The 27,593-nt window shown below is 37.1% G+C and overlaps 1 pseudogene; it reads right to left on the bottom strand.

The window, feature by feature from the left end:
• The window catches only part of LOC105220151 (Ig-like and fibronectin type-III domain-containing protein 1), a 54,671-nt pseudogene extending 31,526 nt beyond the window's left edge, over positions 1 to 23,145 (bottom strand).
• Between the last annotated feature and the right edge of the window lie 4,448 nt (positions 23,146 to 27,593).

Raw genomic sequence — 27,593 nt, 5'->3', positions numbered from 1 at the left:
AGGGCTAAGTTCGGGTGTAACCGAACATTTTATACTCTCGCAATTTATTTATTTAACTTCATTAATATTATATAATAAACAATTTGACCCACATATACGTCATATATATTGCATAAAGTCCATTGAAAGTTGGAAACCATAATATTAGGTTAGAAGCACCGAGGTCCTCGTGTTCGATATATGGGGCCTTAAAAACCTATGGTCCGATTTCGGCGATTTTTAGAATGAGGCTGCCCCACTATAAACATAGTATTTGTGCAAAGTTCTGCACCGATATCTTCACTAGTACTTACTTTATATATTGTAAAGTAAACGATTCGGATCGTCTTCAAAGTTCTGGTATAAAGGAAGTAGGCGTGGTTGTGAAGCGATTTGGCCTATTTTCACAACATATCATTAGGATGTAAGGAAACTATTACAAACCAAGTTTCATTGAAATCGGTCGAGTAGTTCCTGAGATATGGTTTTTGACCCATAAGTGGGCGACGCCACGCCCATTTTCCATTTTGTAAAAAAAACTGAGTGCAGCTTCCATCTGCCATTCCTTATGTGAAATTTAGTGTTTCTGAGGTTTTTCGTTAGCGAGTTAACCCACTTTTAGTAATTTTCAACCTAACTTTTGTATGGGAGGTGGACGTGGTTACGATCCGATTTCTTTCATTTTTGGACTGTATTAGGAAGTGGCTAGAAAAAACGACTGCAGTAAGTTTGGTTTATATAGATTTATTGGTTTGCGATATATATACAAATAACCACTTCCCCAAAAAAATTACATCCAAAGATGCCCCTTCATAGTGCGATCCTGCATACCAAATTTTATTTCCATAGCTTTATTTATGGCTTAGTTATGGCACTTTCTGTGTTTTCGGTTTTCGCCATTTTGTGGGCGTGGCAGTGGACCGATTTTGCTTATTTACGAAAGCAACCTTCCTATGGTGCCAAGAAATAAGTGTGCCAAATTTCATCAAGATATCTTAATTTTTACTCAAGTTACAGCTTGCACAGACGGACGGACGGACGGACAGACATTCGGATTTGAACTCCACTCTTCACCCTGATCACGTTGGTATATATAACCCTATATCTAACTCGTTTAGTTTTGGGTGTTACAAACAACCGTTATGTGAACAAAACTATAATACTCTCTTTAGCAACATTTGTTGCGAGAGTATAAAAAAAGTAAGCGTATTGAATAGTTACGGAACAATGGTGCACGCCAGTCGATGCGTGCCAATAGGGTGGAAAAAAAAAATCGTGTTCAAATATATGGCAGATTAAAATTAGCGCGAGAGAATGGAATAAGGTATTATTGGTTGTTGTTGCAATTTCGTTGGACAAAAAACTCATTGACGAAGCAATTGTTTTAACAGTCATTGTTGCCATTATTGTCGATAAAAACAATATTGATTAATTTTTGCGTGCCAATGTTGTGTTTGATAGCAAATTGTTATTGTTCATAACACGTTGGTAATTTTCAATTATAATTTTATTTTATTTCATTTCATTTCATTTCATTTCATTTCATTTCATTTCATTTTATTTCATTTTATTTCATTTTATTTCATTTCATTTCATTTCATTTCATTTTATTTTATTTTATTTTATTTTAAGTATTATTAGTATTTGTTTAAATTAATATATTTATATTTTTCAAATTCAAATTTCAATATTTATATCCGCGCATAGTTGCCAAGTTCGTGTTGTTTGCCAAAGCGCTATTTGTTGTAGATTTTATGATTTTATTTACGTCGCCATTTCATCTTTATCGATGATAAAGAATTGTTGTTGTTGTAGTTCGTTCGTTGACACATCCATAAGTCGAATTTTAGCCACACATATGTAAATACATACACAATCCACGCGCAAGTGGCAAAAACAAAAACAGCTGCGCAGCATCGGCGTTATTAGTAGTGGTTGATGCAGTAGTGGTGGTAGTTGTTGCACATATAGCATAGTAAAATAAATTGAATAAAGGAATGCGGGGAGACATTGTGTCATTTCATTGGCCCAGCCACGCAAACAAATACACGGAACATGAAAGAAAGATAAACAGGAGGAAAAAGAAAGAGAACAGAAAAATATTTATTAAAATTAGTTTCAAATTGAAGTATTTATACAAGTACATAAATACACACGTATGAATATATATAGTATGGGTAAATAAAAAATATGCAAAGTGGATTAAAAATTGCAAAAACAAGCAAAATAACTCGCTTTAACATTCGCACATACCCATACAAGGTTGAGGATAGTGGCATACATGCAAGTTAAGTTACATTTTGAAAGCAAACTGTTTGCCAATCATTTAAAAAAAATGGTGAGCTGCTTTCAATTTAGAACTTTTGGATGCTAAAAAATTATTATCTAAATTTGGTTTAAAATTAAAAAAAAAATTGTATTTATTAAAACTTAAATTTTAGATTAAATAAATTTAAATGTTTAATTTAATGGTATTTCTATGCAGAAACTATTTCTAAATTTAGTTATAACACATACTGAGAATACCATGTGAGGTTAGATTCCCCATAAGCTACTCTGCCACATGGACTTATTGTACTTAAACAATAACAATTTTAGCTGAAGAGGGAAGCGAGACGCATTTGCAGAAAAAGAAAGAAAGAGGCAGAAATGCGTGAGTATGAAGAGCTTGACAAGCTGGCCGACAGGGGTAATGCTCGAAAATTTTACGAAAAGATCCGGCGACTAACTGAAGGTTTCAAGACCGGAGCACACTCCTGTAGGACCCCCAGCGGTGATCTAGTGGTTGATGACCAGAGTATACTGTGTTTGTGGAGGGAACACTTCTCCAGCCTGCTGAATGGCAGTGAAAGTACAACACCAGGAGATGGCGAACCCGATTCCCCAATCGACGACGATGGAACAGATGTTCCATTGCCCGACCGTGAAGAAATTAGAATAGCAATTACCCGCTTGAAGAACAACAAGGCGGCGGGGGCCGATGGATTGCCGGCCGAGCTATTCAAATACGGCGGCGAAGAGCTGATAAGGTGCATGCATCAGCTTCTTTGCGAAATATGGTCGGAAGAAAGCATGCCCGACGATTGGAATCTCAGTGTACTCTGCCCAATCCACAAAAAGGGAGACCCCACAATCTGCGCCAACTATCGTGGGATAAGCCTCCTTAACATCGCTTATAAGGTTCTATCGAGCGTACTGTGTGAAAGACTAAAGCCCACCGTCAACAAACTGATTGGACCTTATCAGTGTGGCTTTAGACCTGGAAAATCAACAACTGACCAGATATTCACCATGCGCCAAATCTTGGAGAAGACCCGTGAAAAAAGGATCGACACACACCATCTATTTGTCGACTTTAAAGCTGCTTTCGACAGCACGAAAAGGAGCTGCCTTTATGCCGCGATGTCTGAATTTGGTATCCCCGCAAAACTAATACGGCTGTGTAAGTTGACGTTGAGCAACACCAAAAGCTCCGTCAGGATCGGGAAGGACCTCTCCGAGCCGTTCGATACCAAACGAGGTTTCAGACAAGGTGACTCGCTATCGTGCGACTTCTTTAACTTGATGCTGGAGAAAATTATAAGAGCTGCAGAGCTAAATAGAGAAGGTACAATCTTCTACAAGAGTGTACAGCTCCTGGCGTACGCCGATGATATTGATATCATCGGAAACAACACCCGCGCCGTTAGTTCTGCTTTTTCCCGCCTGGATAAGGAAGCGAAGCGAATGGGTCTGGTGGTGAACGAGGACAAGACGAAATATCTCCTGTCATCAAACAAACAGTCAGCGCATTCGCGTCTTGGCTCCCACGTCACTGTTGACAGTCATAACTTTGAAGTTGTAGATAATTTCGTATACCTAGGAACCAACTTTAACACCGATAATAATGTCAGCCTTGAAATCCAACGCAGAATCACTCTTGCCAACAGGTGCTACTATGGACTGAGTAGGCAATTGAAAAGTAAAGTCCTCTCTCGACGAACAAAAACTAAACTCTACAAGTCCCTCATCATTCCCGTCCTACTTTATGGTGCAGAAGCGTGGACGGTGTCAACATCCGATGAGACGGCACTAGGAGTTTTCGAGAGAAAGGTTTTGCGGAAGATTTACGGTCCCTTAAACATTGGCAACGGCGAATACCGCAGAAGATGGAATGATGAGCTGTATGTGTTGTTCGACGACATAGACATAGTCCAGCGAATAAAAAGACAGCGGCTACGCTGGCTGGGTCATGTTGTTCGAATGGATGAAAGTGCCCCAGCTCTGAAAGTTTTCGATGCAGTACCCGCTGGTGGAAGCCGAGGAAGAGGGAGACCTCCACTCCGGTGGAAGGACCAGGTGGAGAAGGACCTGTCTTCACTTGGTATTACCAATTGGCGCCAAACCGCCAAAAGGAGAGATGCGTGGCGCACTGTTGTGGACTCGGCTATAACCGCGTAAGCGGTTTCTACGCCAGTTAAGAAGAAGAAGAAGAATAACAATTTTATAAATAATGTTTTATGTGGTTCATACACAAACCATACAAGCTTTACTTAAAATATCTTTTTTAATATAGAAAAATTATTATTATTCAAAGAAAATGTATTTCTTTTTTTAACAAATTTGTTAAACAAATTGTTTTTGTTTTTGAAATTTCAATTTTTAATTTGCAAACTTTTTCAACTTTTCTACAGTTTACAGTTACAGTAAATTTTCACTGTTAATTTTTAAATATCTTATATTAATTTCAGTTAAGCCATTAATCTATTTTTTTTTTGTTTCTTGGCGCTTACATTTCTCCTACATGCTTCACGAACTTATTATCCATTACTTTTAGAAGCCTTTTAAGGGATCCACGGAAAATAGTACATGCGTAGGACGCCTCTTTAACCACTACACACGTTTTTCATAACTAATTTTTAATTAATTAATTTTTGAACCCTCATTATATGGAATATTTACTTTATTTATAACATTGAATTATTTTTAATAATATATTTCCTTTCGGTTTTTGTTTTTTTACTATCTTTTAAAATGTATTTTAATTTTAAATGTTTCGATATTTATAAATTTTTTTCCAAATATAGATTTTTTAGTTAATAATTAAATTTATTAAATTTATAAGAATAAATATTAAACACACTCAAGCTCAACTTTGAAATATTTCTAAATTTTACGTTAGTAGAAATTAAATATATGTTCTTTTCTTTAAATTTTAATTATTTGATTTTATGAATTAAACTGTATATATTTTTATATAGTTTTTGTTTTAAATACTATGATCATAATTAGTTACCATAATTAAGCCATATTTCTTCTCAATTAATATTTGAAATATTTTTAACCACCCTAATACCATTTTGGTAAGCACTGCACACCACTAATGCTAGTCAAAAGCACTATATTCCAGGTCAATACTGGGTTACTCTACGGCAGATGCCAATATAAATATGACTGTATGTGTACACACTCATATATATATATATATATATATATATATATACAAATCCACAAACACATAAATATTTATGCACATGTGCACACTCGCACTTTTACAAATACATACACACATGTATGCCTCTGCGTGCGAGTGTGCCCGCATCAATACAATATATCCAGGTGTCGTTTATTCCCGCTGTAAGTTATGTAAATGGGCTTAAGCGGCCAGTTAAGCTGCTGCAGCTGCAGCTTTAGCATTTACGCAAAAAAAGTCAAATATTGCAGTTGGGAATTACTCACAGAGGGGGATTTTCTGATTTTTTTTACATTTCCTATCTTTCCTGGTTTTTACGGTATTAATAAAAGTGAAAAAAGGCTTGAGCTTACACACTTCGTCGGCCATTTGTTTTCGCTTTACTTTTTTTACTCCGTCTCGCTTGCATAAGCAAAGTGAAAGTGAAAAGCATGGAATTTATTTTGGGGATTAGCAAATAAATATTCATTGCGTGTATTTGTTGCAAGAAAAAATTGGGATGGATGTGGATAAAATATATTCAAAAAATATATATAATTTTTTGAATTTCGGAGATATTAAAAGAAAATGTTTATGGAATAGAAAGAAGAAAGGGGAAATATAATTTTTAATTAAAATTTAATGGCATTAAAGAAACAACAACAAAGTAGAGGGAATAATTCAACTGGTATATTTGGGCGTAGATATTTTTGAAAGCTATTAAGTGGTTGAATTTGTCAGTTACTGAGTCTAGACCCATCGATGACAAATTATGCAGTTATGCAACTCTGACTAAATTTTCATCATTTCTGAATTGCATTATATACTCCAAACAGAATCTCAAATCCCAATTTGGATATATTACTACATTACAGAGGATTTCATATTAATTTCAATAAAAACAAGCAAGGTGTCGCCAGTGTCAAATAATAAACTAATATTGTATTTATTGACCGTTTTTACTTTCAAGATGTATATTAGGAAGAGAAGGGGAGCCAATTGGATATCCAAGAGGTGGTTGAATTATTCCCAAATATTTGGATCGAATAGCTGATCTAATAACATTGTACTTTTTTTTGCAAAATTTGAAGAAACCTTCATCCCGACCAAAACCAAATAATAAGCAGACATTGAATGACATTGTGACTTTTCGGTTATCAAATTTTTGTCTTTATTTTAAGTTATAATTTTCCAATTTTCCGAAAATCACTGAATTTTTAATATTTTATTTTGTTCAAAATTCCAAATTTAATTCCAAACACATTTGCTTTCCTTACCATTAACTTGCTTATATGCCATTATCTATCCACCATTACCCAAAATAACCTCAAACAATTATCCAATTTCAATATCAACACACAACAACACACAGATACTTACGATCCCCCAATATAACTAACACATCAAACACACATCTACAAACATATAGTATAATTTAAATTTTAGAACACACCACCGCCACCCGCACTCACCTGAACTTGCTCCAGTCCGCGTGTATATGTTGGATTCTCAAATGCCACACCATTAACAGCCTTACCGTTACGTGCACGATGACGCCGATAAAATACAATGGCCGCAGCAGCTAATAGCACAGCCAAAATGCTGGCCACAATGCCACTGACGATGCCGACAGCATTCGAATATGTTGTCGCTGAGGTGACATGATGATCGCCTAGCTTGAATTTAATGGGGTCGGTGAGAATGCTGGCGCCTGAAAGTCAAATTTAATGTGGTCATTGATTAAAAATTGTTGTTGGTATTTGTATGATACAATTTATATATGCAAGTTCTATAATATTAGATATATTTTATTAAAAAATCATTAGCAAACTCACCAAATGAATTGCCAGCTTTCACCACGAGCACATATACATACATATAGAGCACATCCTTCTTTAGTCCATTTATATTCACCGTGGTGTCCTTCACATCAATGCGTCTGATTTCGGTGTTATTTTGCAGTGTTGTTGCATTGTAGGTCATGCCATCACCACTGGACTCACTCGAGTCGCTTGCCAGTATGACTGCTTCGTGGTAAAATATCCGATAACCTTCGACAACGTTGGGGTTCTTTTGTGGCGGATCCCATCTGAGATATTTAAGAAGGAATAGTGGGAAATATTATAAACTGATCGAAGTTAAAAGGTGGCGATCCTCAAAACAGTCGAGAACCGGAATGAACACGGAACTCGAAACTGAATTTTCAGTACCTTATCACCTTAAACTGCATCCCTAACCCTAACACTAAATATCTTCCGACATTGTCTCGGATTATACTCAATTCCCCATCCTTCAGATTACTCACCTAATCATCACTTCATTGTCCGAAACAACGCTGACAGCAATATTCTCCGGTGGTCCCGGCAGTTTATCCCTGTTCATCTCAAAGCAGCCCACAATTGTACGTGAATACTGTAAGCTACAGATCTCCTTCGAACGCACCGCATCACCGCGACACCAATTCAAACACTTTCTCGGCACATTCGCATCCGCACAACAGCTGCGATGATCCGAACCGTCCGCCGCGCATTTCATCAACTTATCAAAGTCCACAATACACTCGGGTCTGTCGGCGATAGCTTCGATGTCGACGTAATAACTACAAGCGGCACGGCAGGCCATCGATACATTCATTTGACGACAACACTCTGAGACATTGCGTCCCAGCGCTGGTGTCGTGCGTATACGCACAGAAACCGCCGATGTCGCAGAGCCGAACGCATTTTCCGCATGACAGAAGTAATCACCCACATCCGTCGCTAACATTTTATTGATTCGCAACGACATTGTGTAGAGATTGGTGTGCGATTCATTCATTTTGGTGGAGATATCAAAGTGACCGCCCTGTATGACTGGCACACGGCCATCGTGATCACGCCAGAAGATGGTCTTTGGTGTCGGTTTCGCATCAACTGTGCAACGCAGCTCAACCTCATCGCCAAGAGAGGCGACTGTGATGCCGGCGGCGGCAATTTTTGGTGCATCTGTAAAAGAAGAAAGAATTGAACAGTGTAGATATTAGTGTTATTCCTGGAACGACCTCATGTACTTCCTCTCAAGCCTCTTGATACTCACAGCAAATATTGACTCTTCTTGTGGCCTGCATGGGCACACCATAACCATTGTCTGCATAGTAGGAAATATGTTCCATGTCAGCGGTGACATTGTGTATAACTGTAACCATGTGTCTTGACGTGTCCTGACGCACCAAATGTCCACCGACGTAGAGCGAAATGGTTGGCGCAGGATTACCTAAAGCTAAGCAGAGTATGGTCATCGAACCGCCTTCGTGTATATTGTCTGCAGGATGTACTGATGGCGGCTGTAGATTATACAAATTATTTTATAGGTACATTTGTAGATAGCCTTTGGTACTATGGGAATTCCTCACTTACATCAAAAAATGCCGGCAACGCTGGATCAGTCCATGCCACTAGCGTCTCGGAGGGAAGAGATGTCGCATGCTCACCAATTGCTTCGACGTAAAGTATGTGTTGTGAGCTGGGTTTCAGATTGCTCATGCGAAGCCATGCCACTTTAGTTTCGATTTTGTTGAATCTCTCTGATTTCATCGGTTTGTGATAGACTCTAGGACAGGAGGTCGAAAGGGAAATAAATATTTCAACACTGAAATCAAATATCTTGGGGGCTTTCATAAGGATCCGTTGAAACCAGATTTGAAACAGATGGGAATGCATCAAAATGGAAAAACTTATTCGAGTATTTTGAGGCTCGTTCAATCAAGTATGCCACGAAATTAACGAAAGGGTCAATTGAAATATGGCTCATGACTAAGCAACTCACTGATGCCTTCATCGAGTCGGTGATAGATGAAGAAGGATATTTGAATTGGAAATCTAGTGATAATCCAAAGTGATATAAACTGAAACACGATGTTCTTGTGGTTAGCAAAGTTGAGACTTCTTTCAGCAACTTGGTCGACTAGTATTTATCAGGTTTTATAGAACAAGTCATAGTAGTTAACCTTGGGTTCTTAATATCGCTTTCACTTTATAAGTCAGTCTCTTTTAGGGTAGTACTGGCGAACTATGTCTGGAACTTTCGATTATTTTCAAATTTCAAGATCAAAAGCCACTGAATTTCAAAATATCGTTTAAACCCCACTTAGATTACTATGAATACCTTGTCGAGTTATTTTATAGGTGTCGGACTCGATGTCGTTCTAAACATCAGGGGTATTAGTTAGTGAGATCTACCTTCAACTATTTAAGTATCTTTTTTAATCCAAAATCAGTTGTGGATCACTTAACCAAAATACTATTTTGCGTCGCCCAAACTGATTTCTATAAAATATCACTTCCTTTTTGTTACTCTCAATCTGTCATTCATCCATTCATTTCCACTCACCTGTAGGTAATCTTCTCATTCGGATGCGAATATTCTGGTGGCTGCCAAGTCAATTGCATCCAGGTCGCGCTGTGTGATGTAATCGACAGCGAATGCGGCGGCGATGGTGCACCTTGGTATCATTCTTGATTGTGGCTATAAATGAAATGAGAAAATATGTGTGTTTTGTCAGTCAGCGAGACCATAAAAGCGGGTTTATTTACATATACGCTCGTATAGTTGAAAAGACCAAAGCAAGCGAAGCTTAGGTTAGTGAAAATAAAATTAAAATTTCCAAATGTAACCATCCGAAAAATACATCACAATGAGCCAACCAATGTCATATGCCAAACCGCATTTGGTCGGCTAATACTCTCGCCTATTGTACATAAGTACATATGTCTGCATAACTATTTCAGTGTGTGTATGGTATAGTTATCCTGTAAGAATTTTTTGTGTATCATTGTGGTAGTAATCTGTAAATGACTATTTTATAACTATTTTTCTATTATCCTAAAAGCTTGCCACCAGTTTAATTAGGTAATAGATTTACATTTTAAACTGATTTTGCTTCGGCAAAGACTTTCTTCATTGCTTAAAAACTGCTCCAATCGAACTAATTACACTGTGATAGCTTTTTCTAAAAAAAAAAAAAAGACAAGACCAAATTCGACGGTTTCCCCCTATTTCGGGTCCTACGAATCGAACTGCATCATTACTTTTTTGAGTTACAATCATGGTTTCATACAAAAATCTTTGTTGAAGTTTTTCATCAAAGTGACCCATTGTAAGAGAAAGGCACATTTTTCTTCGGTCTCTAACTTTCTAATGTTGACTTTTTTGGTAAACTTTCTTTGGCAAAGCTTCTCAGAATAAGACCGTCTTTAAGTCCTTAGATGATTGTAAACCCCAAAAACGACCAAAAACCCCGAGAAAAAAACATTATGAAGAACGCAAAATTCGGAGAACTTCTAAGGCCAAATGAAAAAATTGCCTGGAACTTCGTTATGACCGTTATAAACCATTGCTTACTATTACAAGATGTCACTTAATGTATAAGTATCAAAGGGTAAATTAAAATATTGACGAAACGTGAGGGAAAAAACATTAAAAGAAAATTAAATTAAATTTCAGTTTTTTCGACATATTGGCTATAAGGACACAAAAAACATTGATTTTGGGGTTTACAGTCATCTAAGGACTTAAAGACGGACTTATTCTGAGAAGCTTTGCAAAAGAAAGTTTACCAAAAAAGTCAACATTAGAAAGTTAGAGACCGAAGAAAAATGTGTCTTTCTCTTACAATGGGTCACTTTGATGAAAAACTTCAACAAAATTTTTTGTATGAAACCATGATTGTAACTCAAAAAAGTAATGACGCAGTTCGATTCGTAGGACCCGAAATAGGGAGAAACCGTCGAATTTGGTCTTGTCTTTTTTTTTTGACTATCACAGTGTTATTTATATTATAGGATATATATATATATATATATGAGATGTCGATAACTTTCTGTAACTTTCCGTTAGTATTATTTAAGTTACAATATAAAATGATTCCACTAGAAATTGGGAGGCTAAAGTAGTGTCTAAATAGACTAAAATTTGAAAGTTTCAAATTTCTTGGTGACAGTCCAAGTGAATCTGAACCTAATCACCAGCATTCGACGGCGATTAATAGGATTAGAAGAAGTTTAGATATGAGGACTTACAAAAAATAAGGTCCGATAAAAAAAGAAGAAAATAATAGTTTGGAACCTAAACTCATGAAATCCGCACTAGTTATAAAATCAAGTTAAATTTTTCCTACAGGGTATGTACCAAAATGTGTGAATATGCATGTTTTTTAGCAATATTTTCATTTAAGTTTCTATATATGTAAAGGTACTATTTAAACCACACTCACCATTCTCATCATCGGTGGTATTGATCAGCAACATTGAAGATGCGCTGTACCATAACGTCCGCGCGTCACCACCATGATGCGATACAATGCGTGCGGCTCCAAATTCGTCAGCGCAATGCTGGTCTCATTTGTGGTCAATTCCTGTATGCAGCAAAGCCAAATTGGGAGAGAGCGCGCATCAACCAAGCCAACCAGTGTGGGTTGGGTGATTAGGCAATGTATTTGTAGTTGGGCGTTTGGTGCGTAGCGCATTGTTGGTATATTTCGGTGGATGGGCGGTTTTTGGTCGGCGATTCCACGGTTCGTCGGTTGGCGGTCAGCAACGCCATATTTTCCATTAATAGCGAAGCAACCGTAACAACAGCAGCAACAATAGCACCACAACGGCCACAGCCAATCAGTTCGGCATCAATCGATTAATGCATGCAATTGAAAATTTGAAATTGAAATTGGAATTTTTAAAATTGTATTGTTTTCTCAGTGTGTATGTATGTCTATATGTGTGTATGAAATTTGCTGCTGCTACAATAGCATGAATACCAGTAATATGGTTGGTTTTCAATTTTTGACGAATGCGCGCGAAAAATTTGTTTTTGTTGTTTCATTTTTCGTTTCTGCGTACGATTTAGCTTTCGGTATTTGGTGGCGGTGGAACCAATTATTTCGAAGCATTTAATTGTTTGAAGAATGTCAAATTGTCGGAATTGGCACGCAGCGTGTGTGGACTATTCTTAGATACATAAAAAATGTAGGGTTAGAGTTAATCTGAAAATGGTGATCCCAAATCCACTGTAATACCACTAATAAAAGAAAAACCAAAAAACCATTAAAAAAAATGTAATAAGCAAATATGTGTTCTATGTGGCCGATGGTATAAACAAGTTGCTATATATTTCCTTAGACTAGCTTTTCATTTTACCACACACTTGTAGCACAAATACATGTCTATTTGAAGAGAGTTACATAATTATTTTCATTGCTTTGTATTTACTCCGGAAAAAACGCGAACAAAACCTACAAAACAACAACAACACTTAACATTGAACATGCTTAAATCTTAAAAGCGTTTGTCAGATATTAGCCGTAGTAGCAACAAGCGGCGGTGGCAAATGGACTCTCCGGCAAAGTTGCACGTTTCAACAACTAGTTATTGACACTGCTGCCTCAGCCATAGAGTCTTTTATTGTTGTTGTTATGTGTTAATATTTTCACGCTTAATGACAGCAGCAGCAGCGCGCCAACATATGACACACATAAACGAGTACGCGCAGTGCAGTGTGCATCAAACAAGCGTCGAAAGCAATAAAAATAATAAATTTGCCAAGTTTCGGCACTTAAATGCACACAAAAGCGCTCATTTAACGCCTGAGTGTGTGTGTTAGTGTGCTTTTAATGCGCCGCGCATGCGCAAACGGCTACTTGCCACAGCAGCATGCCATAACGTTCCGCAAATTCGTAACTAAGTCAATGGCAATGCACAGTTGAATGCCATACATCCAAATCGGCTTTATGACCGCATTGTATAAAAGTACTTTGTTGTCTAGGCTAAGTTTAGAGTTTTTATTTAAAAGCCAATTTAAATTTGCAGCTCTTATCTTCATGCTAGTTATTTTACTAGATATATGTTTTCTCCACGTAAGCCTTCTATCTAGGTGAATACCAAGATAGGTAACTTCATTCGCTTGAGGCACTAGAATATTGTTCATTTTTACTGCCGGGCACATTTTTGGTCTTAGGGAGAATGTAACATGCTTGCACTTTTGTTCATTTACATTTATACGCCAGTTTGCTAGCCATTCTTCGACAGAACTTAAGTGCTTCGCTAATATTCTTGATGCTATAATGGGGCATTTGTTACGACTCACTAAAGCTGTGTCATCCGCAAAAGTTGATGTCAAGGCATTATTAGCAGTTGGAAGATCAGCTGTATATATAATGTATAAAGTTGGGCCTAAAACACTTCCCTGTGGTACTCCAGCCCTTATCTGTCGTTCATCAGAAATGAAAATGAATCTCCTACTTTAACCATAAATTGTCTATTTTTTAGATAAGACTTCAATATTTTATACAATTCTAAAGGTAGAATCTTTTTAATCTTATATAAAAGGCCTTCATGCCACACTTTATCAAACGCCTGAGCCACGTCTAGAAATATAGCTGAACAGTACTCTCTGTGCTCGAATGCTTTTCTTATTTCGTTAGTTATTCTATTTACTTGTTCTATTGTACTATGTTTTGCACGAAACCCGAATTGGTGCGTTGGTATTACATTATTTTCGTGGAGGAAAGGAGACATCTTTGATAGGAGCACCTTTTCAAATATTTTAGAAAGGCAGGGTAGAAGACTGATTGGTCTGTATGAAGACGGCTGTGTCAAGTTTTTCTCAGGTTTATCTATCAGGATAATCTGCGACTTTTTCCACGAAATTGGATAGTATCCAAAACTTAGAATTGCATTGAAGAGCAAAGAGAGCACCTCTACATCAATATTTGGTAACTCAATTAGCAATTTTGGAGTGATATTATCATGTCCTGGCGACTTTTTTGGATTAAGTTCTGTTATGATGTTAATAATTTCAGAAGGTGAAGTCTTAAAGGACTCGGGCGACTCATTTGCTGTGTTAGGTAAGATTGACAACTTAAAGTTATTCTTTGGGCAATTTGGTTGAAATACCTTTTCTAGGTGATTTGCAAAACAAGTAGCCTTTTCCTCATCACTGCGAGCCCAATTTCCACCCAAGTCTCGTATAGGCATGTTGAAGTCGACTGGTGGCTTCATGGACTTTTGGGCTTTCCATAGTGAATTTTGCTTGCATGAGTTTGGACACAGCTTCTTTATATATATTTCATTGTTGAATTCTTCCTCGCGTTTAAGCGATTTTTTTTAATTTGCGTACAGCAGATTTCAACTGCAGCTGAGTGGAAGGGGAGCGATTATCTGCCATTCTCGCCTAGCACGTCTTTTTTCATTTACAAGCTGTTCTATTTCTCTATTGCTGATTTTTCTGAGACTAAGTGGCTTATAATTTTTCTTTGGTGTTGTTAAGACCGCTGCGTTAATAATTATATCATTGAGTTCCCTTATACTTTTGTCAATATCTCTTTCTGTATTTATTTTGTTTTCAATATTTATGTGGCTACTCACGTATTTTTTGTATTTTAACCAGTTCGTTTTGTGAGATGTAGTGGGGCTAACATCTTATCTTTTCAACAAATATGGGTTGTTCACATAACTTTATTAGTATAGGAGAGTGATCAGAAGATAGGTCAGTACTTGTATCTATTGTTATGTGCGATTTATCTATATTTTTGATCACAGCAAAATAAATTAAATCTGGTATTTTTTTACGATCACTAGGCCAATATGTTGGCTTACCCGGAGATATTATATCAAGGTTATTGCGCATATTTATAATTGTTTGATACAGCTGTCGTCCTTTCGGATTAATAAGTCGTGAGCCCCAATACATATGTTTTGCATTGTAATCTCCACCTGCTAGAAATCTATGACCTAGCGTTCCAAAAAAGTCTTTAAATTCGCTCTCTGTAATTTTAAAACGAGGTGGACAGTATATAGCCGTCAGGTTTAAGTCTCCGCAACGATTTTTTATAGATATTGTTGTAGCTTGTAACTGCGCTGTGGCATGAGATTCTAATGCGTGGTGGCTTAGTCGTTTTCTAACTAACACTGCTGTTCCACCATGTGCCTTTCCATCTGGGTGATTTGTAACATAGAGTCTATACCCCGATATAAAGAAATTGTTTTTATTCGTAAGATGGGGGTCTGACAATAGCATTACATCTATATTATTTTCATTCAGAAATCTAATAAGCTCCAATTTATGTTGGTTAACACCGTTAGCATTCCATATACAAATGTTAAGTACGCTCATTTTTTACTTAAAAAAGTTTGCAACATTTGATTTTGTGCTTTGATTACCTCTTGGATCATATTTTGCATAGTAGACATAAATTGTGTCATACATTGGGTTAGGTTTAAAATCATTGTTTCAATGCTTCCATTTGGTTGGTTTTGGGGCATTTGCATTTGCGTTGTGTTGCCTTTCACCACATTTGCATAGCTCCCTTGTGTAGCATTATTTTTAAGAATACATTGATTTGAAATATGGACAGGGTTTTCAATAATTTCGTTAGAAGGAATATTTATCATTTGATTACGACAGTCAACGATGTGTATTTTTTCATCGAACTGTGGCCATTCCATAATAATCCTCAATGATAATTATATATTTCATTCAATAAATCATGAATTTATCCAACAACCCTTTATTCTGTTAACATTTTAGTTAAAGACCGCTGACGGCAGCTGTTCAAAATCTACATTATATGTTAATATTCTTGTCATTTTATTGATAGAGTAAAGAAATAGATATTGACGGCATGGATACTATAAAATTGGACCGCAAATTTCAGGATAAAGCTAGGGAATGATATTCATGACAATAATAACAATATTTAATGAATGCAGCATATTGGACTATTGACTATTGACTATTGATATTGGACTATATTGTATTGTAGTTAATATGGCTCTTTACAAGGAAAAAGTCGTAGATGCCGTTTAAGGTTCACTCAGCATTTATGGAGACTATAAGAACTAAAACAAATGGAAATAGCAACATTTTTAGGGAGATATATAATTCGAACTTTCAAACAAGCAAGTATTTTTTTAATTTCGAAGCATGTCTTGTAAATACAGCGTTTCACAGCACCATTCTGAGTGGCAAATAGAACCTCTCGAAACCCACAATCGCCTTAATTATCGATAGGAGGAACTTGCCTAAGGCCCGCCGACAGAGTTGTGACTCTAGAGATTCTTCGAGACAATTTCTCGGAAGTATAATATCGGGAGGAGGCAAAGGAGAAATCAAAAGTTACCAAAGAGTGGTTTATGTGTTATAAGGAGCTTCTGTTCTTCTAAATTTCCCAGCTAGAACAAAAAGAAGAAAACCATAAATGGAATTATTTCCCACCCTCACAACTCTTTACCGCCTATAAAATTAACCTAATTAGGCCACTTTTTTCAAATGCAAATATTTTTCAATTCCAACACTAGCATCTGGAAACCCCAGATTTGGAATGCAGCAAACACAATTAAGCCAAGTAAACATAACCGAAATTAAATAGCTACAAAATGTGACAGCACAGCTGCAGTCACTAGCAGCCATCGAAGCCAACTATTTGAGAAGCCAAAGCCAATTCCATAGACAAATCCAGAACTAGAGCCAGACTCAAAGCCAAAATGCTACAATGTAAATGTACAGTATACACTTTAAAGAGCTTGTATTGCCGGCTAAGCTAGTTAATTTGCATGGTATGCCAAAAACAAACAAAAAAACGCAAAAAAAGAAGCTAATAACTGTGTCTTACACAACCCAACTGAATTTGCATCTAGTGCGAGACCAGCTGACGTAAATGGTTATGCGAGAGTCCACAGTTCAAGAGCAAGCGCCTCAATGCTATTAACTGAGTGAATATTTATGAATGTGTGATAGCGTGGGCTGAACTTAGTCAATTGAAGTTGCTAGCCGCAAGTGAATTGAAAACCAACGAAGTTTTAAAATGCAACTACCAAGTATGTGTATGTATTTATATATATATATATATATATGTATGTGTGTATGTATAACTTGCTTTTGGTACTCACATTTTCCAGTTTCGCCACAGTCTCATAGAGCGTCATATTATTGACTTTGCCATATTGCACGATAAAATCGATATCATCATCATTAATGTTGGACGACGTCGACGCATCACTTCCATCAGCAGTGGCAATTTCATTGTTCGCGTTGCCTGTAGTTTTTTTGTCGCTCTCCACTTCACTGTCACTTTCTGTTGTTGTTGCTGCAGTGGGTGAACTTGCCTCGTAACCGGGTTGTCGCCAAGTCAAGCTAATTGTGGTATTTGTTACCGAAGTGGCGTGCACATCCTCAGCCGGGCCGGGTATGCTCTCGGTGCCTGTGACAAGAGTGAGAGGAAGAAAATAAAAGATGAGAAAACATTGTTTAATGTTCTTTAAGCGTAAATGGTGCAGAATTATTTGCCAAAACGAATTTAATGGTATTTTCAGTGGTAATTTGTTGAAATTTTCATTGCTGTCATAAATTTGCTTAGAATAAGAATAAGACTGACAGAGGCTGCTGACTGGTGACTTGTTATATGTAATGACTAGTAATAATAAAATGGCGTTTAGAGTAGAAAACTGCGCTGGATCGCTGGTTCTATAAATTAGGGTTGACTTTATTTTAAGATTATTTTTAATTAATGGTGGCAACCATAAACTTAGCTTCCTACCAAATTTGAAGTCAAATAGTTAATCAATCGAGTTCAAATTTAGCATGAAGACAACTTCAGGGTTGCAATCTTTAAGCAAAAAAATTAAAAGGAAAAAAACACATGGAACTATGATCAACTTTTTAGAAACCTATTGATTTTCCAATATATACTCTAAATACTCTAATTATTATATGTTAAGTTGTAAAACGTCGTAAGTGTGCAAAACGTAAAAAAAAAATGTTGAAAACCCTCAAAACTCATCAAAGGTCTATTATCAATAATCCGAGTATACTATTTCCTTTTCCGTCTATTGGAGCTTGTATAGGTTATTCCCGAAGCAAGATTCATTGATTCTCCATGAAACTTCTATAATTGATAAAGCAGAGACAACAAAAAGTCATAGTAACGATATGAAACATACCCTAAATAATGTTTGAGAATACAAACAAGTTTACAGAACTTATTGGGTCCAAAATAAGGTCCATAAAACCGATTGTTGAGGATGTTTGGTAGATAAAAATGGCTTCATTTTCATTTCCATTCATTTAACAATGAATTTGACGTTCATCCGTCGCTTATTTCTTGGATCGAGATCACCTACTTTTTTCTTTATGGATGGGAACAAAAACAATTACCCGTGTTCTAAATTATAGCGGTATATATATTAGTAGTTAGTACCAAAAAACTGGCATTACAAAAATATACAAAATATATGTGGCAACCCTGATAATAATTGTAAGTTGGACTTCTTGGTCGCACTTTCTCCTCGGTTTACATTTTGAAAACCTGTACTTAATTTGCCAAATTTGAAAATTGACGAATCGAACAAAGAACTGACATAAATCCCTCCTAAGTTCACATAAAGCGGACTGAAAAGAGGGTTGAAGGTTGAAAAGTGAGGAATCCAATATAAATCATTTCGACTGGTATAGTCAAATATAGATATCTACATATATATAAGAAACAGAAAGGATAAGTTCGAGCAAAGTAAGCAAGGAAGTGGCTGAGTATCTGATGTCCTACATATAAATTAGAAGGTTTTACAATTATTCACTCTATGAGAAGTTGATATGTTTCAATAATACTTAGGTTAAAAAATATAAAAATAACTATACAAACAGTGTATGAAGCCAAAAATTATTTGAGAATTATTTTATGATATTACCACAACAACAATAAATATATATTGAAGTCACCACGTCAAATGCATAAATATTTCTACTCATACATACATACATACAAACATTTGTAAATCCTTGGAGTAAGACGCAATCGACTATACCATAATGAGCTCTTGCATGTGTAAGTGCACATATAAGAATAGGACACAGGTAAATATTAACTAGAATGCAGTTTAGCACATACAAACACAAACATATAAATACATACATATATAGAGATATATATGTAAATATATATAGCAACATGCATACACATAAAACATATGTCCGGCTGTCTTTGAGAGCTTAAGTGAATTTAAACGCAAATTAGTACATGCAAGCGTGTGCGTGCTAAGTCCATGCGTGTATGTATATGGGTGCTTGCATGCTTCTCAATCAAATTGGCTTTAATTGTTGCTTAATTGGCAAATACAAAGGCTGTTGATGCCACTCATTGTCTGGCTCAAGCGCAAAGCAAATATTGTTGTAAGTAGTAACTAACAACAATGTGGTATTGTTGTTATTTTTGTTTCATTGCTGCCTTCCATTGTGGCAGCAAGCAAGGTTGTTGCAATGTTGAATACCAGTGCGTGTTTGATTGCTACTTGACAACAATAACACCGGTTAATGCAATGAAATGTTGTTTTACTATATTTATAATAACAATAAAAACAAACAATAATGTGCAGCATACAACAAGAACAACAAATTGCCGCAGTTGGAGTGTGGCAAGCGTGTGAGCAGCATGCAACAACACTTTACTTTACGCTTGAGTCCGCAAATAAAAGCAACAAGTATGTGTGTTTATAAAAAAGTATGAATGACGAAGCAATAAAAACAAACAACAACAATAATGCGTTGGGTGTCTTAAACAATAATAATAAAAGTATATATATATATGAAGTCAACAAGAATGTCAACATGGTGTAATCAATAGGCGCACCTAGACAACCGGCCAACCTGCCAGTCAGCTTGCCTACTCACCAGCGCCACTGACAGCCAGCTAACTATACAACAGTTAAGCTACACTCACCTTCTTCGATACACTGCAAAATATTTCCCGCATAGGACAAACAATCACTGGAGGTCGTGGCATTACTGCCGCTATAGCTGCTGCCACTCAGAGCGCCACCACTGCTGCTGCTGCCGCTGCCGCCATTAGTGTTTTGCGGCATGACACCACGACAGATGGTCATGCAGGCGGTGGGCATAACCACGACGCTGACAGCAGGGTGTGTGATCACGTCCGCCGGCGGCGCAGCGCACAATAACAGCTGCAAAGAAAGGAGAGAAACAAAGAGAAAAAGTAAGAGAGTGTGAAAGAAACAATAACAAAAAATATGAAATTAAATTTCTGTCGAACATTTATCTACGCCAAAGTTATTTCCTTTTACGTCCTTGCGTCTTATTCTTCTTTTACTTACGCATTTGCGCTCGACACGCCGGTCCGAGCTTTTCAATATCCGACAATTTGATGTTGTACGAACAGAGTGGCGCACATTGTGGCAGCAAGCCGGATGCCTGACAGCATTTTGTCATATTGTAAACCGGTTCGGGCTCATCCACCGCCTCGGCGGGTTGTGTGTGCGTAATGAGATGTGGTGATGCTTCACTTTTGCCATATTGATTGACGGAGACTACATAGAATTCATAGTAGACTTCGGGTTCGAGTCCCTCCAAGATGAGTGGTGGGTTTTACTGTAAAGGAAAAATTAAGAAAATATTTGATCAATTTGGTGAGGGAGCTCTGGATTAAAATGCCTAAGTATAGAGAATATTTATACAATGGGTTTACCAGCGCCTTATTCGGCGGAGTTCTAAGCCAAAAATAAAGATCGAAGGTCATTTAATAGACATTTTCACACAATATTCTCCGAAGACTTAAAACAGACGAACCAACGATAACGAGTCGATCAAAATCTAATAGAGCTCCGTTTATAAACCTGTTCAATGATATAGACAGATACACTTCAGCGGCTTGATCTCATGGACCCCGGACGAAAAATTAGTTCACGAAAAACCCGACCAACAATTGATGGATCCAGTAACGAGACTTGACTCTTCCAGAAAGTTACTGAGAAACTTTGACAAAGGCAGAATCAAGAGATTGAGCTCTTACAACTATGCCGATCTTTATCGAATGGAATGGCGATCAAAATATACCTTTCCCTCGACAGTAGGCTCGACGTAAATGAAACGGACCCAGATTTTTAAACGCTCACTCATCCGACTTACAATCTACACTGGTCTCCACATATATTATAAGTCTAGACTTAAGCTTAAAACCCTATAAAAGAATTGGACTCACCTTCACCACAGTCAAATAGTCATCGCTTTCTCCCAAACGTCTAAACTTCACATGATAAGTGCTGATTGTATCGGCCAAACGCTTGGGTTTATCCCAGTCCAAAATGATGAAGTTGTCGGCCATAGCCACGGTACGTATCATTGAGGGTGGATCCGCGAGCACACCGTAACCCTGGAAGAGGCAGCTACTGTACTCGGACATGAAGCGTAGGCACCTAAAATATGACATACGAGAAGATATGTTCTATCTTAAGAATCTTGCTACAGCACAAAAGCATACTCACTTGAATAGACTAAAGTCCAGGGCAAACTTGAGCCGTACTCATTATGCGTCGTCATCACTATCGCATACATGGTGAGCGGCGTGAGATCTTGCAGCGACAGCATGGTCTGATTTGCCGGCACTGTGCGTATAATCGTCTGCTCTAATGGACGTTTCTTCAAAGCGTACGCGTTGGACACTTCATCTTCATCGAAACTGTGCAGTGCCGTCAAGTTCACACTGTAGTAGGTCACCTTATGCGCTAGCTTTTCCGGTTCATACCAATGCACAGTGACACGCGTCTCTGACACATGATCAACTGTAACAGTGGTCGGTGTGCTGGGTATATTCTGCACACCCTGTAATATGCACTGCAAACCGCTGAGCTTGTGATGTACGCAAGACACACGGGTCTTCAGCAGATCTGTGAAGGGTGTGTACTCACCGCGGCACATATCCTGACACAAATCCGGTATCTGCTTATCCACACAGCATGGCACATGATCGCGTCCATCTGCCATGCAACGTACAATATTCGGAAAGTCCTTCTCGCAAGCTTCGGGCTCAATACCCGTTGTGCCGTCGATTATATTATGCACATCACAGAAACCCATGCATTCGGCGGTGACATTAGCGCGCTCACAGCATTCGGTGAAATCGTGTGTGATTTGTGGCGCGACAGTGGGTCCACGCCAAAACGAACGATTGTCGGTGGCGTCGAGTGGCGGCGGCACAAGATAGACATCACTCGACTCTGTGGTGGTCGTGATGTTGCTATTGCCACTGGGTATCTGCTTGACTGTAGATTTTAAGAGCGAAATAAAGAATATATATCAGGTTATAAATGTATTGTATCTGTCTCTCTGAGTCTCCAGTGATCTCCTCCTTCAAACACCTACCTGTGAGTATATGTATACTCCTTAGCACAGGTTCGGAATTCAGCTCACAGATGTAACTACCCGAATCTTCGGTAGTCAAACGACTAACGAGCAACACCCACACCTCACCGCCCGACTCCAGGCCTTTGGGATCTAAACATAATATAAATGTAATACTTTCCATATTAGCCAACATTTTGTTGTGCTTATACCTTTCTTCCACTCACTTTCGTCATGGAACACACTGATACGTGTGTCGCTCGTCACTCTCACCATACCGGCTGTGAGTATTTCGTCGGATTTCTTCCATATCACTGTGTTATTGGCGCGATTCTCTGAGACAACGCATGTGAGCAAGGCGTCTTTGCCTTCGTAGATCAGTGATGGACCACCAGTTGCTGTACGGAGGTGGATTTAGAATGGAAGTGTAGTAAATATTTTCAGTTTCTTAATAATGTCAACCAGATTTAGGTTTAACCAGTCTTTTGTTGTACTCACCAATTGGTACACCGGAATTAACAGTCGAAAATAAGCATGTTGATGTTGTTAGTACCACCAGCAGCTTAAACATTATTTCCATTAATAACACTGTGATAGTTTTTTTCCAAAAAAAAAAAAAGGCAAGACCAAATTCGACGGTTTCCCCCTATTTCGGGTCCTACGAATCGAACTGCATCATTACTTTTTTGAGTTACAATTATGGTTTCATACAAAAATTTTTTTTGAAGTTTTTCATCAAAGTGACCCATTGTAAGAGAAAGGCACTTTTTTCTTCGGTCTCTAACTTTTTTAATGTTGACTTTTTTGGTAAACTTTCTTTGGCAAAGCTTCTCAGAATAAGTCTGTCTTTAAGTTCTTAGAGGACTGTAAACCCCAAAATCAATGTTTTTGGTGTCCTTATAGCCAATATGTCGAAAAAACTGAAGTTTAATCCATTTTTTTAATGTTTTTGCCCTCAGGTTTCGTCAATATTTTAATTTACCCTTTGATGCTTATACATTAAGTGACATCTTGTAATAGTAAGAAACTTAAGCAAAGACAACGTTCTCAGAAAACTAACTATTAGAAGAAAAAAAACTTAACAAAATTTGTATTTTTTAAAAAAGCTACACTAACTATGTTTGTATGCTATTTTATTCTTTTTGTATCTTATAACTGTTATCAATAAGTATCATATATTTGTACACAATATTTAAATTAAATTTAATAAGACATCTATCAATGTCCAACACAAATCAGCAAGCAACGAGTCAAGCTTTTTTCCGCTATACCAATGCTCAAAGGGGCGGCGACTTGATGAAATCTTTCTCCATGCTCATCGGATTCAGTCGGAACTTGCTGCTCAAAATGGTCCTTGTGATGGTGAAAGAAATAAATTTTTAAGGACATATTCACACCAATTTCTTCAAAAGCGTCTACCATGTCATATACATATTTTTTCCAATCTTCAGACCGGTGCATTCCTAAGCAATGGTTTATAATGTGATGGGGTGTCACTTAATGTATAAGTATCAAAGGGTAAATTAAAATATTGACGAAACCTGAGGGCAAAAACATTAAAAAAATGGATTCAATTTCAGTTTTTTTTACATATTGGCTATAAGGACACAAAAAACATTGATTTTGGGGTTTACAGTCATCTAAGAACTTAAAGACGGACTTATTCTGAGAAGCTTTGCCAAAGAAAGTTTACCAAAAAAGTCAACATTAAAAAAGTTAGAGACCGAAGAAAAAAGTGCCTTTTTCTTACAATGGGCCACTTTGATGAAAAACTTCAAAAAAAAATTTTGTATGAAACCATGATTGTAACTCAAAAAAGTAATGATGCAGTTCGATTCGTAAGACCCGAAATAGGGGGAAACCGTCGAATTTGGTCTTGTCTTTTTTTTTGACTATCACAGTGTAACGATCACCTGAAATATGGAAAGGAATAGATCAGATATAAGGCTTTCGGTGTTAAAAATAATATTTGTTTAAGAAAAGTCAATAGTACACTCCTAAATTAAAAAGATTTTCCTCGGAATTATCTGAACAAAGAAATCTCTCATTGGAGCCATCTCGAAATATACTTGCATTCTTGCCTACTTTTCAAAGATCTCGGAGACCTTTTATCCTAGCTGTCTACCCAAATAGATACTTCGAGACAAGCCTACAAATCTATTGAGATTCTTTCCTACCTTTTGAAGTTTAAAGAGAATTCCAGATAGATCCCAGATAGTAGATAGGTATTTCGACACCCATCTTCTGGGTGAAGTTTTATATATGAAAACCGATCCGACGGTCATTAATAACCCATTTAAAGCCCTGACGATTGTACCCATTCAAGTTCAACTTCAAATTCTCTCTATACTAACACCATCTAATTATATAATTACTTCATTTAAACAAATTTAATAGTGCGAAACAACAGCATCTCCTTAAAAGTGTGTTATCCTGAAAACAATCTCATATCTTACTTCGTAAAATGATATCCAAAACTTTTACTTTACTAAACGCTTTAGAAGTACTTTTTATGAGCATTCCAACAGCCAGCTGATGGTCATAGCGACAGTGTAAACAGGCTCATAAAAATGAAAACAAACAAAACAAATGCGGAAAGGACAAAAACTGAAGGAATGGAAAGGTTTAAAAAAGTTAAACAAAAAGGCAAACACTTGACACGTGCCGGGCGGCGCTCAAATATCAAGCTGAAATTTGAGGTTAGATTGAGAAGTGATTGCATTTGGGAAGTAGAGAACCTTTTGGGCACAGAAGAGAATAAGTATTCGTCAATGAAGTCTCCAAAAGTTTATATATTTTTTTTATGATAAACCCGATAATAACCCCTGACTTGATAGCTGACAGCTGACTATTTGGCAATTGACAGTTGCTTTGTTGCATTTAAAATTATAATTTTACTTTACGTCCAAAAATAAATACCTGATTCCTGGCGATATTCTCATAACTTTTCGCGGAATCAGTGTTAATTTCTCCGGAATTTTCGGGTAATTTTAAACCCTTCTTAGTTTATCCAACCACCCTCGTAAGAGACCACAAGCGCCGACAAATATATGTATTATTTTTAGACTAAAATGTTTTTACTTTCTAAGGCTGTACTCTCAGCATGAGTATTTGCCGTTAAGTAGCTATATATAACACAACACAGCTACAGCAGCTAACTAATGAAGGATTTCAATATATTCCATACCGTTCTAAGAGGTTTTTACTTACGTTTTGGTCAAGATCCTCGAGGTGAAAAAATCTCAAACCTGCACTAGAACATTCAGGACTTTGATTGAAAATAGCAATAAGAGAAAATTGCTGCACCGAATATTTAAAGTCAAAAGAAGAATTTGAGAGGTTAAGTTTTTGATCGAGAAAAGAACCTATTTTTACAAATCACCAGTCATTCGCACAATCCTTGTATTCGCGTAGACGTATGGGTACGCAATAAAATACAAACAAGTGAAAAGCCTCTTACTGTAGCATTCTAATGAATCTGAATACTGCCAACCATTTTGCTTCTCCATCAGTGAGATTCCAAATTTTGTTGGCAAAACACAAATTCGAAAAATACTAAAGCACCAGCAATTGATAGTCGGCTGTTTGCACACATTGCATTGTGCTCGAAGCCATGGAGGAGACTTTGGACGGTTTTCACTTTTACAGTGTGGGCCTGCAAGCGCTATTGACTATTCCTTGAACTAACCTCAGCGCTGTTTTGCTAACCGAGTGTGGGCTGTGATCCCATTGTACTAGTAAACTGCTGGTTCATACATTTAACAGCGCATAAAGAGTCAACATTCTTCAGGCTATAAGCCTTCCTATTGCTGCTAATTATAAACTACAGTAAACAATTGGGTATGAAGGTTTTGAGTTAATTAGAGTAAACTTGGGTGGTCCAAATATTTTTTTCACTTAGTGAAGTAGAGGACAGCAGATTGAAATATATATCTAAACTCCGTGATCACCCAAGCCCATTGGCTAATGCTTTAGTACAATCCTGTTATCAATCACGTCTAAAAAGAAGAGATATGCTTGCATACTAAAGAGCAACGTTTCACCAAAGCAACTCAATCACCTGGTTGAACTTGTCTAGTTTTAAATGAAATGTGAAAATATTTTCCGATAATTTTTAGGCATTTTTAGGAGCATTTTCGAAGAGAAACATAAAAAATCGTAAGGACTTCAATTTTTAATAAGTACTAACTACAACGTCCGATAGTACAAATATAGTAAGATCATTCGAGATATTTAGCTAAATCTTGAAGCATTGGACAGAGACTAAAGTAAATCATGGCGGATCTGTTCAGTGAAATCAACGAACGAAGTCGGAAGAGACGCCGTTATAGTGATCTTGTGTCTCAGTATATTTTATTCCCAAACTCAAGGACATCTTATACCAAATATTTGGTATAATTTGAAAGAATTTGTTGTTGTTTTTTAGAAATTATAAAAGTTTACAACTTATTTTGTTCTTGCGTGGTTGTCTTTTAACTACACAGGTGACTTTTGCGAATACTGCACAACAACAACTAAAATTGAAATTTCTTGGCAACCATACAAGCCCATTAAAACAGCTTAGAAACTACAAAAAAACAGGTTTTCATATGTAAATTTACATATGTGCGTGTATGTTTCTATTTGTTTGCGGTTTGATAACGCCGCATCACTGCTCTTACAAACGTAACTTTTCCATTTTGTATTAATTAAAATTTCGTAATGCCAACTATTTCGCGAGTAAGCGAACTAACGAAGGTGCTAGAGAGTACTAACACATATACACATATATAAAAAAGCACACTCATACATACAAAGAATCATTAGAGAACATACACATACACTTATAAAAGCACATACATATATATTTAACGGTTGTTTGCAAGGCACAAAGTGAACTGTATACACCGCATGTGGCTTGTGGCATGTGGCAGACGGCATACAAACATAGATAACGGATGTGTATGTGTATATGTTTGTGGCTGTGGTGCGTTGTGTGCTCAGCGAAGAGTTGGCTGGAGCTGGCAGTGTCTCGTGCAGCTGGAGTTGC

The sequence above is a fragment of the Zeugodacus cucurbitae genome, chromosome 4, assembly GCF_028554725.1.
Source record: "Zeugodacus cucurbitae isolate PBARC_wt_2022May chromosome 4, idZeuCucr1.2, whole genome shotgun sequence".
Classification (NCBI taxonomy): domain Eukaryota; kingdom Metazoa; phylum Arthropoda; class Insecta; order Diptera; family Tephritidae; genus Zeugodacus; species Zeugodacus cucurbitae.
The sequence above is the reverse complement of the archived record's forward strand: the minus strand, read 5'-3'. Positions and strand labels throughout refer to the sequence as shown.